This window comes from Amblyomma maculatum, chromosome 1, assembly GCF_055883805.1.
Source record: "Amblyomma maculatum isolate TAMU_Amacu chromosome 1, ASM5588380v1, whole genome shotgun sequence".
Taxonomy (NCBI): Eukaryota; Metazoa; Arthropoda; class Arachnida; order Ixodida; family Ixodidae; genus Amblyomma; species Amblyomma maculatum.
This window is the reverse complement of record NC_139344.1, coordinates 335439245-335458646: the sequence shown is the minus strand read 5'-3', so window position 1 is coordinate 335458646 and position 19402 is coordinate 335439245. Positions and strand designations below refer to the sequence as shown.

General features: G+C 51.0%; 1 protein-coding gene across 4 annotated transcripts in view; it reads right to left on the bottom strand.

Moving 5' to 3' along the window:
* osa (trithorax group protein osa) overlaps positions 1-19402 on the bottom strand; it is a 199449-nt gene that overhangs the window by 127632 nt on the left and 52415 nt on the right. The window lies entirely within an intron of this gene.

Here is a 19402-nt window from a genome sequence, read left to right as displayed (position 1 = left end):
ACGGCAGGCTGCTTGAGCCCTGCTTTCTGCACATCTGTCTTCGTAATTTTATGGCACGGATCTTTCGGGCAAAAAAAAAAAAAATATATATATATATAAGAGAGGGTAAAGACGCGTTTTGACCACCGATGGCACTTTCATGTCAGCCAATACCAAGACATGCACGCAGTCTTGCTCAATTTTAAAGTATAGGACACAACGCAGTGACAAAGGTGGGAACTTGGGCAGGTCGATATCACTGTGGCTGAGTTTCCCTTGGCACCAGTAATACATCATCGGATCAGATCCAAAAGTAAACACCTTCTGAAGCTAATCCACCGCACCTCGTGCAGAAAGAAATCAATTACAGGACAAGACAGTGACGTGAATGGCACAAGTTTGGTACAGCAAATAAGCACATGGAGCAACTGCGTGTGTAACATCATTTATACCTTAATATTTAATGTTAAAACAAAACACAGAGTGTTTGTGCAAAGCACATAATACGCAGTGTAGTATGCCATTCTGGAAATATGTGCTTCCGCAGTTCCTTTCGCTGTATGCCCTCAATATAAGGGGGCGCGGTGATTTGAACTTCGGACGGCACACTATTGGTTGGTGAGGCCTCAGTCTCGCTCGAAGAAGCGCGCGAGACACAAAGTGCAAGAGGAGCAACGGCCGGTTAGAGCGACGACCGCGACCTAAAGGAGGTCGACACAACAGCTGATAACCGCCACGCCAATTGCGCAACACAGGCGGGACCGGCCGCGAAAGTGAACGCAATTACACACAAAAGAGAGAAAGGGAGAGAGATGGGGAAGGCGGAAAAAGACGGGAAACACGAAAGACAGGTTGCCACGAGTGAGTAATGATAGGCGCGAGACAAGCAACAATAATAGGCGAGGAATAAAAAAAAAAGAAAGAGAAAACTGGGGAAGACCAGCCCACGACTAACAAAAGGTGGGGGGCAAAAAAATATATAAAGAGAGGGGAGCGCGACACAGTCATGGCTAAGAAACGCGGAAGCGAGCCGCCACCACTGAGAGGGAGCGATGCAACAATAAAAGCACGATGAATGAATGAACGTAAACCGAAGGGAGGCGACAATAAACGGCGAGGAGGGGCTGCGATAAAGCGTCGAAAGAGAAAACGAGACACGAACAAGAATAATCATCCTCCTTAGAGCGACGAATAAGAGGACGAAAAAAAAAAGTAGAAAGAGAAAAGCCAGTGCGGCACGAAAGACGGCATCGAGAAGAAGAAAAGCAAGAAAAGGGGGGTGGCTGGAAAGGCGAACGGCCGACCTTGAGGGGGAGGAGGGCAAGGCAGCTCGCGCGCGCGGAAAAGAAACCAAATCGAAATAAAAAGGCGCGCTCTCAGCAGCACGGAAGCGGGCGCCGAAGACGAAACAAAACAAGAGAAGCGCGCAAACGCGAAACCGTCGCCGCCGCCGCCAGAACAGACACAGAACGCGCGCTCCTCACATAACGGACTCCCTTTCGAAAGTAACCCGCCGCCGCTCCCTCTGCTTCTTCCTACGCCTGCATCCCCCCTCCTCCTACCGGCCAGCGCTGCTACACTCGCGGACACCTTGCACGAGGAAGGCGACGGCGCGCATGATCGCCGTGTCGCGCCGAATACGCGTTTTCAGAAGGCGAGGCGAGATGCAGGAAATATCGATGACAAACAAATGATAAAAAGCATAAGTGGGAAAAGACAGTCGTAGAAAAAGCAGGCGGGACATGGTGCAGTTTTACTAGTGCGCTAAAGAGGCGCGGAGGCATACATATTGCCACAGAGTCGCGCGACAAACAATTCAGGACGACGGGAACAAACGCCGAAAACAGTCGCGCTACACTCTCCCCGTCTTTTCTTTTGCAACACCCGCGTAAAAGCGAAGTGTTTACCGCAGAGATAAAGGGGATAAGAAGAAGGGAGTGCAATGGTCGATTCGGGCGTGAACGAAATACGAACGAGTCGGAAAACGGTTGACGAGAAGCATAGGAAGCCTCGCCGGGGAAAAGACGTGGTGAGCGATGAAGAAAGCAGCACACAATAAAGAAATTGCGACGAATAAGAGACCTAAACAACGAAGCCCATCGGAGAACTAGACAAGATGGGAATCGGTGCTGCTTCAAAGTCTGTCCTAAAAAAAAATAAAAAATAAGAAAAGAGGAAGAGGGACTTTCAGGGCCGCGCGCATACACACACATCGCACGGAGGGAAGAAAGCAGGCACGCCCTCTGGTTCATTCAGTCCGAAACGAGCGTAGTACGCGCGCGCGACTGGCAAGAAAGGAAGAAGAAAAAATGCGGACACAAGCGCGAGCTGAAAGAGGAAGCAAAAAACAAAAAGGAAAAAAAAAAAAGGAAACCGCGGGAAAACGAGGCGGCCCTCGCGGTCGGAGGCAGGAAAATGTCTTAACGAAACAAAAACGAGGTAGCGCATAAGTGGGCAGAAAGACGTAATACGGGGAAGCACAGGGAAGGAGACGAGCGACGCCGAAGCCAGCAGTTAAATATAGAAAGCAGGGAAGCCGTGCAGAGAGAGGGGGGAGGGGCAGACACAACAAAGGAAAAAAAAAAACAAGAAAGCGAAGCCAAAAACAAACGCCTCGCGAGCGAGAAAGTCAGATTCGATCGTCGAAACATTCTTGATGCCTCGTCCTCTCAAGGCCGGCGAACCCCCACACTTATTTGCCTTCGTCGCTGCCTTTGCGTATGTGTGTGCATATTTCTATTTCCCTCCTTTCAAGAGAGCCTCTTTCGCAATGCCGATGTTTTCTTCCGGGTTTACCGCTCCGCTTTTAACCCGGCCAGCACAGTCGGTTCGCCCGGCGAAAGTGAAAGCGCAGCGCTAAAAACGACTCGGTCAAGTTACGGTTGACGCAAAGACGAAGGCGTCACGGGCACCGGTGACGATTTACACGACCACACAAGGTAACGAGCGACTTTTAACAGATAACGTAAGGAAAAACGAAACCACCGAAGAAAAACAAAATAATAAACGCGCGATGCACAACGACTGGACTCGGGAGACAAGGTTGCGACCAAATCTAGGCTGCTGTTCTCCACACTAGTTTCTACGTTCAGATAAGCGAAACAAGGCGAGCGAAATATAAACATGACCGCTCTTCCTTACTGCGCCAAGCCTTGCAAGGCTGTGTAGGAGGCTACCACAGCCAGCCGCTCACGCGGAGCACGTCAAGAAGTTCGAGGTGACATCGATAACGGGTGACGTTCCCACAGTAAAGCGGCCAGCGTAAAACGGAGCGTACCCGTAAATTCAATCTCACAACTTAAGAAAAGAGAAACTCGAAAGAATCGGAACAGGGAAGCTACGGGCACACGAGGCATCAACGTGTCCGTATTTCTGCATCCGGGGGCCTCCTTACCTGCCTCGGTCTGCTTGTACCGAAGTACCATTTAAAGCTCGAACTTCGGCACAACCCGTCGTCCTTGAGGAGGTACACATACTAGGAAAAGGCGGCCAGAGATAACTGACAATGCATATGCCCTTTAACCTACACGGACTACTCCAAACAAACCATATTTCAACACGGCCCAACTTTGTACTGCCGGCCTACTGCTTACGGTATAGCTGGCAATGCGGCAGCCGATGCATCTCGGCTACCTCTCACATGTCCGGCCGCTGCTTGAAGCCATTGTCATAGACGCGGCCGTCGATCTTGACTGTTACCAGCAACCATAAACAAGACGCGGAACAAGCTTCCATTCACTAGTTCAAGCATCAGTTCACCACAAAACCTGGAGTCGACATTATTAGTGCAGAATCAAGAGCATACCAGGGAGTGCTTCACAAAAACGTGGTATCAAGGCCAACGCGGCACAGCGCCGGCTGCGAGCTCAAAACCCGCGTCATGAAAATCGTTACTTAAAAGCTATTGGCTGGACACCTCCTTTGAGAAGCGCATTTCCCGCTTCTTTCTGTCGTTGTACCCGACTGCTGACAGGTCCGGTAAGCATGTCCGGACACTGTTGATGAGGAAAGGCCTCTGTACGCTTCGTTATCCTCGCACCATCGTGTGGCAGCATAGAGACGGGACATTGTCAGCACCTCGACGCATTGAAAACCGCCATGTAAACCGGTATACATCTACGACTCCGGCAAGCTAAATCTCTGGAGGTTTTCCGGCGCCGACGCGTCTGCCTCGGCGATCCAGGCTGCAGACATAATCGCTGGGTCGGCGCCTGCGCTCCCTAAACCCTTCCCCTCTTTCTCTCTGGACTGCGAGGGCATTTAAGCGGCTCCTGCTTCAGAGGGATTCGCCGTCAAGATATCTCCGGTGTTTCATTTCTCTTTTGGGCCGCTTGACTGGCCACTTTTACGCTATGCAAGATTAAAGCGCTGTTCTTGCTAGACCACACCTCGTCTTCGGCACTTTCTGATGCTTTCCGCCGGACCCCGGACCGCCAGGCCAACCCTCGGGGTTTGCGAGCACCTTGCAACACCTCACAGCGGAGGACAAGTGGGGAATGACAGTAAATAGGACAAAGAAGACAGATGAGAGGAAACGACACGAACTAGACGCGCAAGAATGAATGGCCGTCGCCCCTCCCCACTTCACATCGACAGCAGACACAACAGCGCGTGGCCCCCGCCAAGTGAGACGCGGCGGCGAGCCAAGCGAAACGCATCCTGCCGCTTTATAACGCGCCAGTCAATCGGCCAAGGCCGGGTCCAAGGTCGTCGCCGCTGCCAGAGCCGCCGACAGCCGGTGTCGTCGCACCCCCCCGGCAGTGATATCACCCGCGGCTCGGCTCCCCCCCTTCCTTCTTTCTTTCTTTTTTTTTTTTTTTTTTTCTCAATCTCCGTTGCGCACAGGCCGTTCCCTCCTCTTCCCTCCCTGCGGGAGAGCACACCTCGCTCGTTTCGCTCCACTCCGCCCAGTCACGCGGAAGTCAGCACCGTCATCAGCAGCGGCCACGAGTGCCGGCGCGACGACACAATAGACGGCCAAGCCGGCGTGACGACGACCACCACTGAATAGGTCAACGGCACGCGTGCCATCTCCCCCGCCCTTTTCATTTGCGCTTTTGTGCTTCTCTCCGAGCACGAGGATGCCGAGCGGCTTCCACCTGCGGTCGTGCGGGGGGTACGTAACCCTTCTCGCCCGCCGAGATGCGCTTGTCGGCGCATTCGTTCCCCGCAGCAGCCCTTTACGTCTGCTATGCGCTCGAAGCGAAAGCAGCCTGTGTTCTGTGCTGTCGATGTATGTTAGCCCAGGTAGTCAGAATTCCCCAGCCCTTCCACTGCGGCACATCTGGTTTGGTTTGGTTTGTGGGGTTTAACGTCCCAAAGCGACTCAGGCTATGAGAGACGCCGTAGTGGAGGACTCCGGAAATTTCGACCACCTGGGGTTCTTTAACGTGCACTGACATCGCACAGCACACGGGCGCCTGGCTTTTCGCCTCCATCGAAAAGCGGCAGGAATCATACCAACTATCCTAGAAGAATATCTTTTCACAGTCCCCAGAGAAGTCAGGCAGCTATTGCAACTAAACCTACCTGAGAGAGAGAGAGAGAGAGAGAAAACTTTATTGAGACACCAGTCAATGAACGCCAGGAGAAAAGTACATCTCCCCTGTCACACCCAGCCATCGGTCGGGTCAGTCGTGTCCACATCAAGTGGACCAAGGATGCTGCCTGGTAAAAAATTCTGCACTTTGACCTGAAGACTTCAGGAAAACCACCGTATGAAATTTTCTCCCCACAACCTCCTCTTTCTTATTTAGAGTTCTCTCCGATGGCGGATAAATTTGTCGATTTAGTCTGTAGTATAGTGTGATTTCGTGGTATGCGCGCATATCCTCTGCTGTTCATAGTTTCGGTATCTGGAGAGGGTCCGTATATAGGATGCCCTGTCGACATGTATACTCGCTTGTAATACCTCGGCCCTGTCTTTACGCTTGCATTTTTTTTTTTTTGTCGTCTCCAGGTGGTCGATGCGCGCGGATGTGCTCGGCGATGTAAATATCCACAAAATGATCTCGGAGACCATTATGGCGTCTTTTCATTAATGACCGCGTTTAGGCAAATTGGTTTCCCATGTTGATCGCGAAAGCGCAAAGAAAGGCAAGGACTAAAGCAAGGGACAGACACACGAGCGCCTTCTTCCCACTTTCTCCTTCATCCTCCCCTCACGAAGCGTTGGCACGCACAGTTATCTCATAGAGAATTATTACGGAGAAAGAAAGAGAGAGGGGGGGGGGGGGGGGGGGAGCGGCGTGCGCGGGCAATGAGACAGTATTTCAGAACAACCCCACAAATGTGACTGCAAACACCTTCACGGCGATAAAACTGCGGAAAGAACGCGCACTCATATCGATAAGAGACAGTCCGCTTACGTAACTCTATTGCCCTTTTACACTTGGTCAACACCTTCGCACAGCGATAAGGAAGCTTACATTTTAAAGCGACAATGGACGTACACACCCGAGACACGGAGGGGACTTGCTAATCGCAATCTCCAACCGCCTGTACAAACACCAGGGCAGCACGGTCCCGTCCACTTGACCCCACAGACACGTGAATGCAGCAGCCCCAGTGCATACACACAAGACGTTCGCGTGCCGCCGCCTCGGTCAGTGCAATGTGGGCGTGAAACGGAGAGATAAAGAAGCGGGCAGCGGTCGAACCCTGTGGGCAAGGGCAGCGGAATCGCGGCGTTATCTTAGCTCATTCAACTCCCCGAGAAGTGGTGCAAAACGGGAGGCGACGACTCCGACTATATCGAGGAGGAAGGAGCACTGTAGCCCCGGTACCTGCGATCAGCCCGATTTTCGATATTTTTTTTTTTTCATCAGAGCGATCGCAAGATCAAAAGCTAGGTGCCCCCAGTTCTGTCCGGACTCGCTTAACCCAATCCCTACGACCTTCACGTCCCGTTATGACTAAAACCTTACTCCCGACTAGCTAGGGAAAATCCAAGGGAGCCTCCTCGTTTTTCCCGCTGCTGGCCACCGTGGCCCCCAACTACCCGCTCTCGCCCCGCCGGGGTGGTGCAGTGGTAAGACGCCCGACTACTGTGCCGGAGTACCCGGGATCGAATCCCGGCCTCGGCGGCTGCGTTTCGATGGAGGCGAAACGAAGTGGCGTCCGTGTGCTGTGCGATGTCAGCGCACGTTAAAAGATCCCCAGGTGGTCGAAATTACTCCGCAGCCCTCCACAACGGCTCCTCTTTCCACTTTCACTCCCACCTTCCTCCCTTCCCTTACGGCGCGGTTGAGGTGTCCACAGAAAACAAGTGAGACAGTTACCGCGTCTTTCCCTTCCTATAAATCAACTCAACTGTCCGCTCTCGGGCGGCATCCAATGCCCGTTTAGTTTTTCGAAAGATGGCAGGACAGCCACTCAACAAGAATGAACAGGTGGCAGGTGGGCCATCACCGACACCGAAACGAAGCATCACAAAGCATCCCCAGCCTCCGCAGCATTGCGACTGGTGGGCTGCCTGGTCAGATATATATCTCTCTCTCTGTGCATGTGTGTCTTAGGGGCTGCAGACATGCACCTAAACGGCGTGGCGACACCGGCCGCGCATCATATTCTTACCACCGCCACCTCTCTCGACCGAACGGTTAATCTAACGTGAATCCCAGGGCATGCCTCGATCCCCGGTAATGAGCGCGTTCATGCGCTGGCTCGAGAACTCCTCTACCCGAGCCCCGGATGATCAGGCACCCAACTCCACGCAGGAGGCCGCATCGGTCCTTTCTACATACCACCAAATCACCACATTCTACAAACACAAGCGCATGACACTGCCACCACCCCACAGCACCTTGTCACCCTTATCCAGTGCTACATGGCGACAATTGCAGACGGATTGTTTCGTTTCCCCCTACCGTCTCTCATGCCTTCACCCTGGCTTGCCCTCTCACTGCGACACCTGTGGCGAGCCAAAATCCTCACTTTTCCACTACCTGTGGGAATGTCCTTCCCCCCAGGCAGTGCCCCCCATCCCCCATCCCACCTTTTCTTCCTGGGAGGCTGCTTTGCGGACAGCTCAACCCACCGGTCAGAAATGGCTGGTCGATCGGGCTCTATGTGAAGCAAAAGCCCGTGGACTCCTGGACTAGTAGGGGACCACCCTGGAAGACTTTTTTTTTTTAAATAAAGTTGTTTCCATCCATCCAGGGGCTGCAGGCCCCGCCGGGGTGGTGCAGTGGTAAGACGCCCGACTACTGCGCCGGAGTACCCGGGTTCGAACCCGACCTCGGCGGCTGCGTTTCGATGGAGGCGAAACGAAGAGGCGTCCGTGTGCTGTGCGATGTCAGTGCACGTTAAAGAACCCCAGGTGGTCGAAATTACCGGAGTCCTCCACTACGGCGTCTCTCATAGCCTGAGTCGCTTTGGGACGTTAAACCCCACAAACCAACCAACTACGGCTCCTCTTTCTCTCTTTCCACTTTCATTCCCGCCTTCCTCTCTTCCCTTACGGCGCGGTTCCGGTGTCTACAGAAACAAGTGTGAGAGATACTGCGCCTTTCCTTTCCAGTGAAGCAATTTAGCCCTCCACTACGGCTCCTCTTTCTCTCTTTCCACTTTCACTCCCATCTTCCTCCCTTCCCTTACGGCGCGGTTGCGGTGTCCACAGAAAAACAAGTGAGACAGTTACCGCGCCTTTCCCTTCCTATAAATCAGTTTTTTTGGGGCTGCAGCTTTCGCCAAAGTAGCTCAACTAGCCCGCACATGCGACGCCATCCTTCAAAACGGCGATCGAAGTGCGCGAGATACAGATCGGAACGTGCGCGAACGCTCTTCGTATTCCCGCGGGAAGCTTCCCGGGAGTCACCATCACTCACTCGTTCCGTACATCACGGCATTTGTGAGTAACCTACAGCTGCAGACAACACTCCGCCGAGCACGTGCTTCGCCCTGGGTCCTCGTTAACCTTTTCGCGTCGAAAAGCTAGCTCATCCAGATCCCAGGCCGGAAACGACCAACGGCAGGGCGCGCTGCTAGAGCAGCGTGTATGCGACTAGACGACGGCCTACGCTCCGCAGCCGCAGCCGTGGTACAAATAGCGCAGCGGTCGAAAACGTAGTCATCGACGTTTCGACGAAATCAGCAAAAGACACTCGAATAATATTGCCCCGCCAGGGTGGTGCAGTGGCAAGACGCCTGACTACTGTTAACGGTTCGAACCCGACCACGGCGGCTGCGTTTCGTTCTTTCTACTTTCACTCCCACCTTGTGTTGTGTTGTGGTCATAGCTCCTCGGTTTTTGTCTTAAGTTGCGTGCCCTGGCAGGTTGTCTTGCAATGATTGCTCTTTGTAGAATCATTGCATCCAGAGTAGATAAAGGCGGATACTCTGCTTCCGAGTAACACTTTTCCCGGTTTTGCGCTGTGTACGTTAATTATTTGTTTGTTGTTTATTTTGACGTTAATTTGGTATTCTATGGCATGTCTTCATTGTGGCCATTTCTCAGCTAGAAGCTATGTGTCTGAAAGTAGAAGAACAGTTGGTAGAATTTTTGCATTCCTAGGTCTGCATCAATAAATTTGGCTGAATTTGCCATCCATTCTGCATTGAGCTGTAGTGGTTTATTTCGTGAGACTAAAGCCTCCACCCCCCCGCAATAAAGCAAGAGCAAGCATCCATTCCCTTTACGGCGCGGTTCAGGTGTCCACATAGCAAGTGTGACAGATACAGCGCCTTTCCCTTCCTGTGAACAAATTATTATTATTATTATTCGAATAATAATAATAACTGGTTCACAGGAAAGGCGCAGTATCTGTAACACTCGTTCTGTGGACACCTGAACCGCGCGTAAGATTAATTTGGTTGATCTATATAAAGGGGAAGGCGCGGTAACTGTCTCATTTGTTTTCTGTGGACACCTCAACCGCGCCGTAAGGGAGGGGGCGAGAGTGAAAGTGGAGAGAGAAAGAGGGGCTGCGGAGTAACTTCGACCACCTGGGGATCTTTAACGTGCGCTAAAAGATCCCCAGGTGGTCGAAATTACTCCGTCCTAAAGAAAAGGGAGAAAGGTGGGAGTGAAAGCGGAAAGAGAGAAAGGAGTGCCGTAGTGGAGGGCTCTAGAGCAATTTCGACCTCCTGGGGATCTTTAACGTGCACTAACATCGCACAGCACACGGACGCCGCCATTTCGTTTCGCCTGCATTGAAACGCAGCCGCCGGCGATTGGGATCGTACTCGGGTAAAAAAAAAAGAAAAAAGCCTCTTCTTGGCATAACCTTTGCCAGGAGTTTGTCCGGTCGACAGCGCATCGGCAGCCCTGACACAGACGCTGCCCGTGGCGGAAAGGGGCACGACACAAGAATGAAAACATTCCCACGCCAATTGTTCGGGACGGAACATCGTTCAGTCTCGTGACAAGGTCGCCGGCGGCGAGGCAGCCCTTCCACGGACGTTGCACCCTGCTGTTGCTGTGATCAACCCATGCGATCAAAACAAAATAGGCGCCGCGAAATTAGCTTTGGTCGCGTGCTCAAGGCCAGAATTCTTTTCCTCTCCCCATCCAGCACGCGCTATTTCAAGCGTGCCCCCTTTTTAACCGTTCTTCACACAAGCACCTCCCTTCTCTTTCTTCGCCAAAGCAATCTCTAAGGTGGCCGCGAGTATCGCTTTCGCCAGCTCTGTGCACGCGAGAAAGCCAACACGATCCCAGGCGCCGCAACACTCCAGCGGGAGGCAGCGGAGTTTAAAGCACCTGGCACGGACGCAGGGAGGGCAGAGCTAAAAAGAAAGCCCCGACCTTCTAACCCGGTCCGGAAATAAACTGCGCCCATAGATTTTGCCCGCCTGGGAACCAACACGCTAAGAAAGCCGAAAGGCTGTCGTAGAGCTGAACGCGAAGCTACGGGAGGGAGAGATGTAGAGAGCGAGAAAAGGCGGTGCAAGTAATGCGGTGCCCAACACTACGCTCTTTTTGGAACGTCCCAGTATCAAAGAGTATGCAGAGCGCGCTCAAAAACGCTTCCTCTGCGAAATAAAAAACGGTGCAGAAGACGCGCGAAACTCGTAACAGACGCGGAAGGCCAATAAGTCGTACACGAACTAAACAAAAACACGATCGAAGAAAGAAAAAAGAGAGATGAAATCACCGGAAAGTGAGAAAGGGAAAGGCACTGTTGTGCCCGGGGTCATGAGGTCAGAACAACAGAAGGCGTCAATACGACGCCGCCGAAGCTCGTCCTGTAGAAGTAAACAGCAGGGTCCGATCAGAAGCGAAAAAAAAAAAAAAAAAAACATACAGAACGCGCACTGCGCGCGAACAGAAGGCGATGAAGTGTGGAAAATTACACACCACAATCACAGCAGCAACCAACGAAAGAAACGGCATTCCCGTGCAAAGCTTCATCCCCCCTTCTTTCGCCTTTTCCCAGTTAGCCACGGCAACAAAACGCCCGTGCCGCCTTCCGCTTCCCTTCGATGGCGGACACACGCGCGCTACACGTGGCTAATTATCATATTTCATTCACGTCCGCACCGCCTCCCCTCCATTCCAGCGCAGAGAGGAAGGAGCCCGCGCAAATCGTTACACGGCCGGCGCATCGCACTACAGACGACCGTACGAAACGAAGCACATTGCAGTCACCCCAGCCTCGATGATCACGTTGCTCCTCCCGCTCCGCTCCCATTCATCTTTCCCGTCTCGGCATGCTCCTCTTTTTATTTTTCCCACGCGGCCACGCGCGTGCCAGGAGCGACGCCAAAGCGGCGGAAAGCGAAGGGAAAAGGAGAGAGAAAATGGGTCCGAACACAGATGAGGGCAGCCCAGCACGGACGACCAATGCGCACGATACTTTCTTAATAAAGGAATGCATGTATTGGTTTTCCGTTTTAACTTTGTTTTGTCCGTCCGTCCGTCTGGATCGCGAAGAAATGACAGTACAACTGCGCCACTATCACTGGCGCCTACTTACGGAAGTATTTAAAGCAGATCAATATAAAAGAAAATATTTTTAATGGCTAGCTTACAGTTTGCGTGCGAGTAACAGAACCCCAGTTACTAAAAACTGCGCGAAATTTATGCGCAGCGAAGCACGACGATGGAACAAAGATAATTATATAAAGATACCGGGCGAGAACAAATTTTAGGGCTTACGAACACAAAAATCCTAGCGCGGCGACCAAAAACAGGCTGCTTGATAACGCTGCATCTTCTGAATGGTTTGGCAGCGTCCCCGACGGCAAAGGAATGACAGAAGGCGCAAGGCACCAGTTGCGCTCACGGGTGATCACCTGATCGCGGCGAACAGCTATGCGTAGTAGGCAATAGCTATATGCGGCTGGCAGACGAAGGCTTGATGTACAGAAATCATGCTTAAAGATTAGGTTGGTTGGTTTGCGGGTTTAACGTCCCAAAGCGACACAGGCTATGAGAGACGCCGTCGTGGAGGTCTCCGGAAATTTTTGACCATCTGGGGTTCTTTAACGTGCACTGACATCGCACAGCACACGGGCGCCTTGCTTTTCGCCTCCATCGAAAAGCGGCCGCCGAGGCCGGGATTCGATACCGCATCCTTGGGAACAGTAGTCGAGCGCCGTAACCACTGCGCCACCCCGGCGGGGTAAATTAATTCTGAAGACTTCCGACGCCGACAAGTTACAGGCATTGGGCCCAACGCTCTCGAGGAAGTCGTCAAAACAGGCTAGGGTATTAAGTACACACGTCGTACACGCTACACCACTGCTGCCGCCACGTGACTGCTCACAACAGTGATGCAACCAAAAGACAGCGTCGAAGATCCCTCAGTGACAGAAACCTTCCTGACGAGGTTCCTAGTATATGTATTATGTATAAGTTTAAACCATCTAACAGTGCGCATGCGTTCTGCAGTGAGGTAATATAACACAGATTACATCGCAATTTTTTCCTTATATGAGTCTAGAGTGGAACAATCAGACGTCCCTTCGGATGGCACACCAAAAAACCGCCACGCCGTCTGGAGTGTCTCGTATGACATCGGCAGTATGTGCTACCCAAGGTACCACCACGTCCCAATGTCAATCAAGAGTCAAATGAGTTAGCGTCGCGTTACATTCAGTACCAAATGTTTTCTCATTCATAGCATGTATATATACTACTTATTTTTGTTAAGAGGCGTTTACTAGCATTCCGCTTGCTTTGCGCAATGTCCCCCCCCCCCCCCCCCCTCTTTTTCACGTGAACAGAGCTTTATACAGCGTTAGCGTGACAGGGATTAACGTTCCCGCAAACGTATTATCCCCACACAGTGTTTAAAAGTATAGCGTCCCGAAGCCGTTAAACGCGATCTACTTTGCACGGAGATGGCAGGCCCTTTTATGAGCGGTTGCTGCGGCTGCTAATTTAGAAAAAAACAAAAAAAAAAAAACAATATGTACATATATCGGAATATTTACAGCCATTTAATGCAGTGACACCCATTTCCTTCATTTTCCTTTATTAAAATGCCTAAGCAAAGTATCGGCAATTAAAATTATGTCCAATAAGAAAACCATACCTAGTGGCGCCATCTAGCTCACGGAATGCAAAGTACAGACCACTGAAACAATTATACTTTTCTTATCAGATTATATGCAGTGCTTGTTTAAATATATAATAATTGTTTAATTATAACATATAATAATGCATATAATGTCATCATTTAAATATATAAAACATTGTCACAGAGCTCTAAGCCTACTTTTGTTACGCCCCTACAAGTCGTACACCGTTCTGAACAATTGCTGTCTGTATCACAGCAGATGGAGAATTTGTATATTGGCCTACAGGGAAGGAAAGGCGCAGCATCTGTCACCTTTCTCGGCGGACACCTGAACAGCGCTGCAAGAGGAGGGGCACTGGCCTCCATGCCAACTCCAGCTTCACGCCACGTTCCGAACACTTCCGACAGCACCCTAGCCGAAACTGGGGCACGGCGACCGATTTTCGACCGAACGAGCTGTATACGCTTTCACGTAATAAAGAGCGCAGGTACGCAGCAAGCGATGAGGGAAAAGACACACAGCATTAACAAAAACAACAGAACGGCGCACCGGTTAACACGACGCAACTCGGGTCGGCGTGGTGGTGGTGACAAACGTTTATTTATGCATCGGCCGGATCTATGAACATCCAGCCCTTACAGATACTGGGTGGGGTCCCTAGTACGGGACCCCAGTGGCGTCGGCCGCTGCCCGGGCGCGCTCGACCAAGGCCTTTTGGGCCTGCAGGTCATAGCAGCCGAGCAGGGTCGCCTCCCAGTCAGCGCTTTCCCCCCGCGGTGGCGTCAGGTACACATCTGGCCGTTATACATTGTATCAATCCGTCGCGGGCGAGTACAGCGAGCCTCACATCGCACCCCTCTCTTTCCCTCTCTCTTTCTTTCTCTCTCTCTCTCTCTCTCTCTCCCCGCCATCGGGCTCGTTTTCGCCCGCGAGTGTGAGACAATGGCGCGATCCAGGGGATACTGTTTCTTCCCCCCCCCCCCCTTTTTTTTTTTCGGCGGCATAGATGGGGCGTGCGTAGTACAGCGGCGTCAGTCCGGAGGCCTTGGGTGTCTCCTTACGACGTACCCTTTCCTCCTTCCGGCAGCGAGCCTTCTATTCTTCCCTTTTCCCTTTGGCTTACATTGTTTGATCACAGACGTGGTGTCGTCTCTTCTCGTCGGTCGTCGCACGCCGAGCATTTCCGCATTCCCAGCACCGGGACGTAAACAATCGCCGTCAAGCCCGCTTCACCCGCGCTTCGACGCGTGCGGCACACATCCGGCGTTTCTCGCGGAACGGAAACTTGCACCCATTTCGCTTACGCTGGGCGTAAATTAAACGAGACAAGCGAAAGACGGACTTAAGGAGAGCAAGTAATGATCTCAGATGGGGGACGAGCAATAGCACCTTCCTTGTAGTGCCAAAGAGCTAATCGTAGGTTCGGAGCCTGTCAAAATTTTAAAACGTTTGTATGTCCGTCAAAAAGCATTTCACGTGGAAATTGTGACACGACTGTTACCTGTGCACCATTCAGGACGGTGTCATAATAAACCGCTTCCCATTTGGCATCCATCTGGTATATAGTCAAGCTAAGGGTTAGTCGCGATAGGCAAACCGACGAAATTTGTACCTCCGATTATCAATTTATTTTCCATACCCTCAAGCGCCGAGGCATTGCATTTTTATTTTAAATTAATTTAAATCTTATATTACTTTTTTTAATTTTAATTAATCGATAATTTGCAACTGTAAGTGCAGGTGTTCACCAAGATGTGAGAGAGAAACTGCGCCTTCCCTTTCCAAAAAAACCAAACCAGCTCAACTGTCTAAAAGTGAAATCTCGTAGAAACCTGAAGCGCGCCGTGAAAAAAGGTAAATGCTGGAACGTACTTAAGGGCTACATCTTTACTTCTCAGCTGTTTGCTCCATATCACGAGAAAATTACTACCTCCAACTGTACCGGCGGCTGCGTTTCGACGGAGGCGAAACGAAGTGGCGTCCGTGTGCTGTGCGATGTCAGCGCACGTTAAAGATCCCCAGGTGGTCGAAATTACTCCGTAGCCCTCCACTACGGCTCCCCTTTCTCTCTTTCCACTTTCACTCCCACCTTCCTCCCTTCCCTTACGGCGCGGTTCAGGTGTCCACAGAGCAAGTGTGACAGATACTGCGCCTTTCCCTTCCTGTGAACCAACCAACCAACTGTACCACTAACGCGGTAGTGATAGTGACCCAGCTGGCGATAGTAATGGCGGAGCCGACATACATGCTTGACGTTGAAAGGCTCCCCAATCTAGCTGCAGGAAAAGTGATAAAAATTATTCGAGAAGTGAGAATGCTAGACACCGCGTCATCAAGTATTCTGTTGAGTTAAATAAGCATTATAATCAATCAATCAACCAATCAATCAATATCAATCGAAGGCGGTCGACTGCACTGAGAGCAGACGTGCGCTCGCTGGTCGGCGAGGGCGAGTAAACAAACAGCTCGAGAGCCGGTAGCAGAGCCATCGGCCTGACCCGCAAAACAGAATGGATGACGGAAAGGGTGCAGGAGGGACAAATAAAGATCACCGCAGTCAGCAGTCTGCCAGAGGGAAGAAAAAGAAAAAAGCGCGATCGCGTCGAAGAAGCCACGAGAAAGGACAGAAGAAGTGAGCGCGTGCCAACCAAGCGGGTCAAGTTCACAGGGGGTGGCGGGGGAGGGAGGTAATCACCTTCCACCCCACCGTCTCCTTTTCTCCACTCGCCGAAAGCAATGAATGACGGAGGGTGCCAGACAGACAGACGCGAGAACCGGAAAGCAAGGCGGTGGAAAAGCGAACGTCAGCAGACAACAATGCACGCCACTGACACGGCCGACGCACGCGCGAAACAAAGCGAGGGGGGTTGCTGCACGACAGGCAAGGGGACAACGGTGGTGAATGGAGCAGGTCAGTGAGGAAGAAAACATTTGCGAACAGGGAAAATGCGGAACGAAAGGCGCACTTAGGTGGACATGAGACGAGAGGAGTAGGGGACTAGATATTGTGAAGGGACAAATACAGCCGCCACCGCAACAAACCAGCGATAAGGAAGTTCCAACCCTTTCTTAACGGTGCGGCCAGACGAACCTCCCGAAATATGTGCACGGCTCACAAAGGGAAGAAAAGGACCCCGATGCGTGACGCTGCAAGCCAGAGAGACCTAGGGTTCCTCGATGTAGCGCGCCGCCGTACAGGGTGGAGACACCGCCTTCGACGGCGCCATGTTGGGGCAAGCTCAGATACGGCGGGCTATGGAGCGTCGGCCCGATTTCTTGTTCAGCACGCGCTTGCGCTAGCAGGCTCAACTGTGTACCGTTTTTACACAGATACTCGCAATCCTGGGCGCTTTTTTTCTCGAAAAAAAAAAATGTGAAAGCAACTACTGCTTGCTAGCATGCGTAGTTCTAAGAGGAAATGATCAAGTTGCAGATGGTAAGAATTTACTCTTTCGCCGTCACGGATGTTCAAATGCGGTTATTTTGACGACTGGCTGTTTTTAAAACAATGCATTTTGCACTGCCGGACATGAATGAGTTTATAAGGTGCATAACATTCAATTGCGTCTATTGCTATAGATCAACAACCATGTGTACTTTTCAGGGAGCCGTATATCGAAAATAATTTGTATCGCAATGGCCCATCGTAAACCGTAGAAAAGACATCGCAAAAAACGATGCGTAAATCAACCTTTGACACGTGTCGCATGCTGATGCACACGGCATTTTATTCCAAAACAATCCTCATTAAGACTTAGAAGCTGAGTTTAGATGCACGCCTAGGAGACATCTTTTAATAAAAGTTGGCGCCAGCTACAGTTTTGCTGCCGTACCCATCATTCGATTTTTCTGGCTGACTTAGCCAACTGAAGTAAATGCGCAAGCGCATCGTCCCAAACCGCTCTAACAGTCTGTTCATAAGCTTTGGGTATCCCGCGCAAAAATTTTTACACGCAATCAAACAATGTCGGGACAGCTGTTGACTTGAGGAGCCACCGTCCATACACTGTGTTTGCCCTCGAACTGGCGCTGAAATGAGATAGGCGGCGAAACAGTCATTTTGCGTATTTTGTAGTGTGCACGCAAATGAATGAAATAATAAAAACATTATGGAAGCAATGCGATATTTACATGTACGATCGCAAAATTTTGCCATGAATGCCAAACCAGCGACTGCACTAATTCGGGTGTCAGGCGGTCAAATTTAGCTTCACCTAAATTTGGCTTAACCTCCGACGAGTACTTGCGGTGACAACAGGGTGTGAACATCGCCTCGCGATGCGTAATTATAATACAGGGAAGGAAAAACTGCATTCGGGATGAACTGTTGTACTGCGCAAGAACCTTGCTTCCTCACGACCGCTTTCACAAGATGATGCCGCTACACCTTACAGCTCACGAGAGCAGTTTCTTTGAGACTTGTCAAGCTGCCAATCATATGCTTAAAACGACCTAATTTTCGTGAGAACCCAACTTTTTATATTATTGCGAATCTCAAAAACCTCGCGTAAAACTGCTGCTGTGTATAATTAAAAAAGAACGGCTTCAGGGGACCTGTTATCTCGGTTTCGCGAAATATTGTACTAACGATAAGCCCACTTGCCAAATTCCAGCGCGGCCAACTCACGGGGTGTTTTTTTTTTTTTTTCTCGACCAAAATAATTGTTACAAACTGCGTCTCACTTCCTACTCTGTCGCGAAATGACATGCCATCCGTCGCTCTCCAATGTATTATTTCCCGAGAAGAACAGAGGAAATGTAATCTGTGTGAATCTGAAGCCTCGGCGGTTGCCACCAGCTTTCAAGATCGAGTGTAAAGGGGAGCGATCGAAAGGGCACAATGGTGCATTCCTTTGACAAATACTAGGCTCGACCTTCTCCACATATTCTTGGTGCGGCTATGAACACAGAAAGGCAGATCCTCAACAACAGATATTATTGTGTGACACTACGCGTATGATACTAAAGTCGAGTGTCACTCACTGAAAGTTACACTAAATTTCCCCGAGTGACAACATAAGCAGACGCAATTGTCCATATATTTAGTTTATAAGCCCTCACGTACGCTGAAAATTAAAAATTTACACTTAAAAACACAGCGCGCTACTCGCGATGCCAGGCAATGCGATGCTTAGACCTGCTTCAACGTTGAAGAAGGCAGACCAAATTCTGTTGCGCACAATGCTAGATGGGGAAGCCAAAAACAGCACAAAGCTCGTGATTACAAGCAAATGGGTGAAGCGGCGTGAGATAATGTCATTCCAAACAGAAGTGCGTAACTGCGTTGGGCGAGTACAAAAATATATTCTAAAACGATTTCGCATAACAGATACAGACCGCAAGAAAGACGACACGCGCACATACGCAAGCGCTTGTGTGTGTTTGTCATCTTTTTAGTGGTCTGTGTCTGCGCTAGACCTTTTTACACGACTGAAATGCACCTATTCGCTCAAAAAAATTATGAATGCATAAAAGAAGCACAGGTATTGTGGCTTACTTCGCAGTCTTCACGCTTCACTTTCGCGTCCCTTACATTTCTCCGTCTCTTATCCCATGAAGAACGAAAACATCTGGCTCCTTTTTTTTTTCTTTTTTGCTGAGCCAGCACACAATGGAACACAACAGCCTGGCATGCTAGTTTTCGAGACTGAACACAGTTCAATCGCCCAGCACCCAGCGCACAGCGCAACCGCTTCGGACACTCCGCAGCAACGGCCCGAAGCGACTTGCCCCAAGATGGCGAGCGCGGCGGCACGAGGCATGCCAAAGGGTGTCACCACCCTGTACGGCGGCGCTGGTATCGAGGCACCCTAGAGAGACCGCAGACAGCAGTGGGGTACGGGGGGAACAAAAAGGAAAAGCAGCCAGCAGCCCTACGGCCGTCCCGCCATCTCCCCAATATCGGGGGCAAACTACAGCTTTAGGGGAAACTCGTAAACCCGATAATAGATGCCGA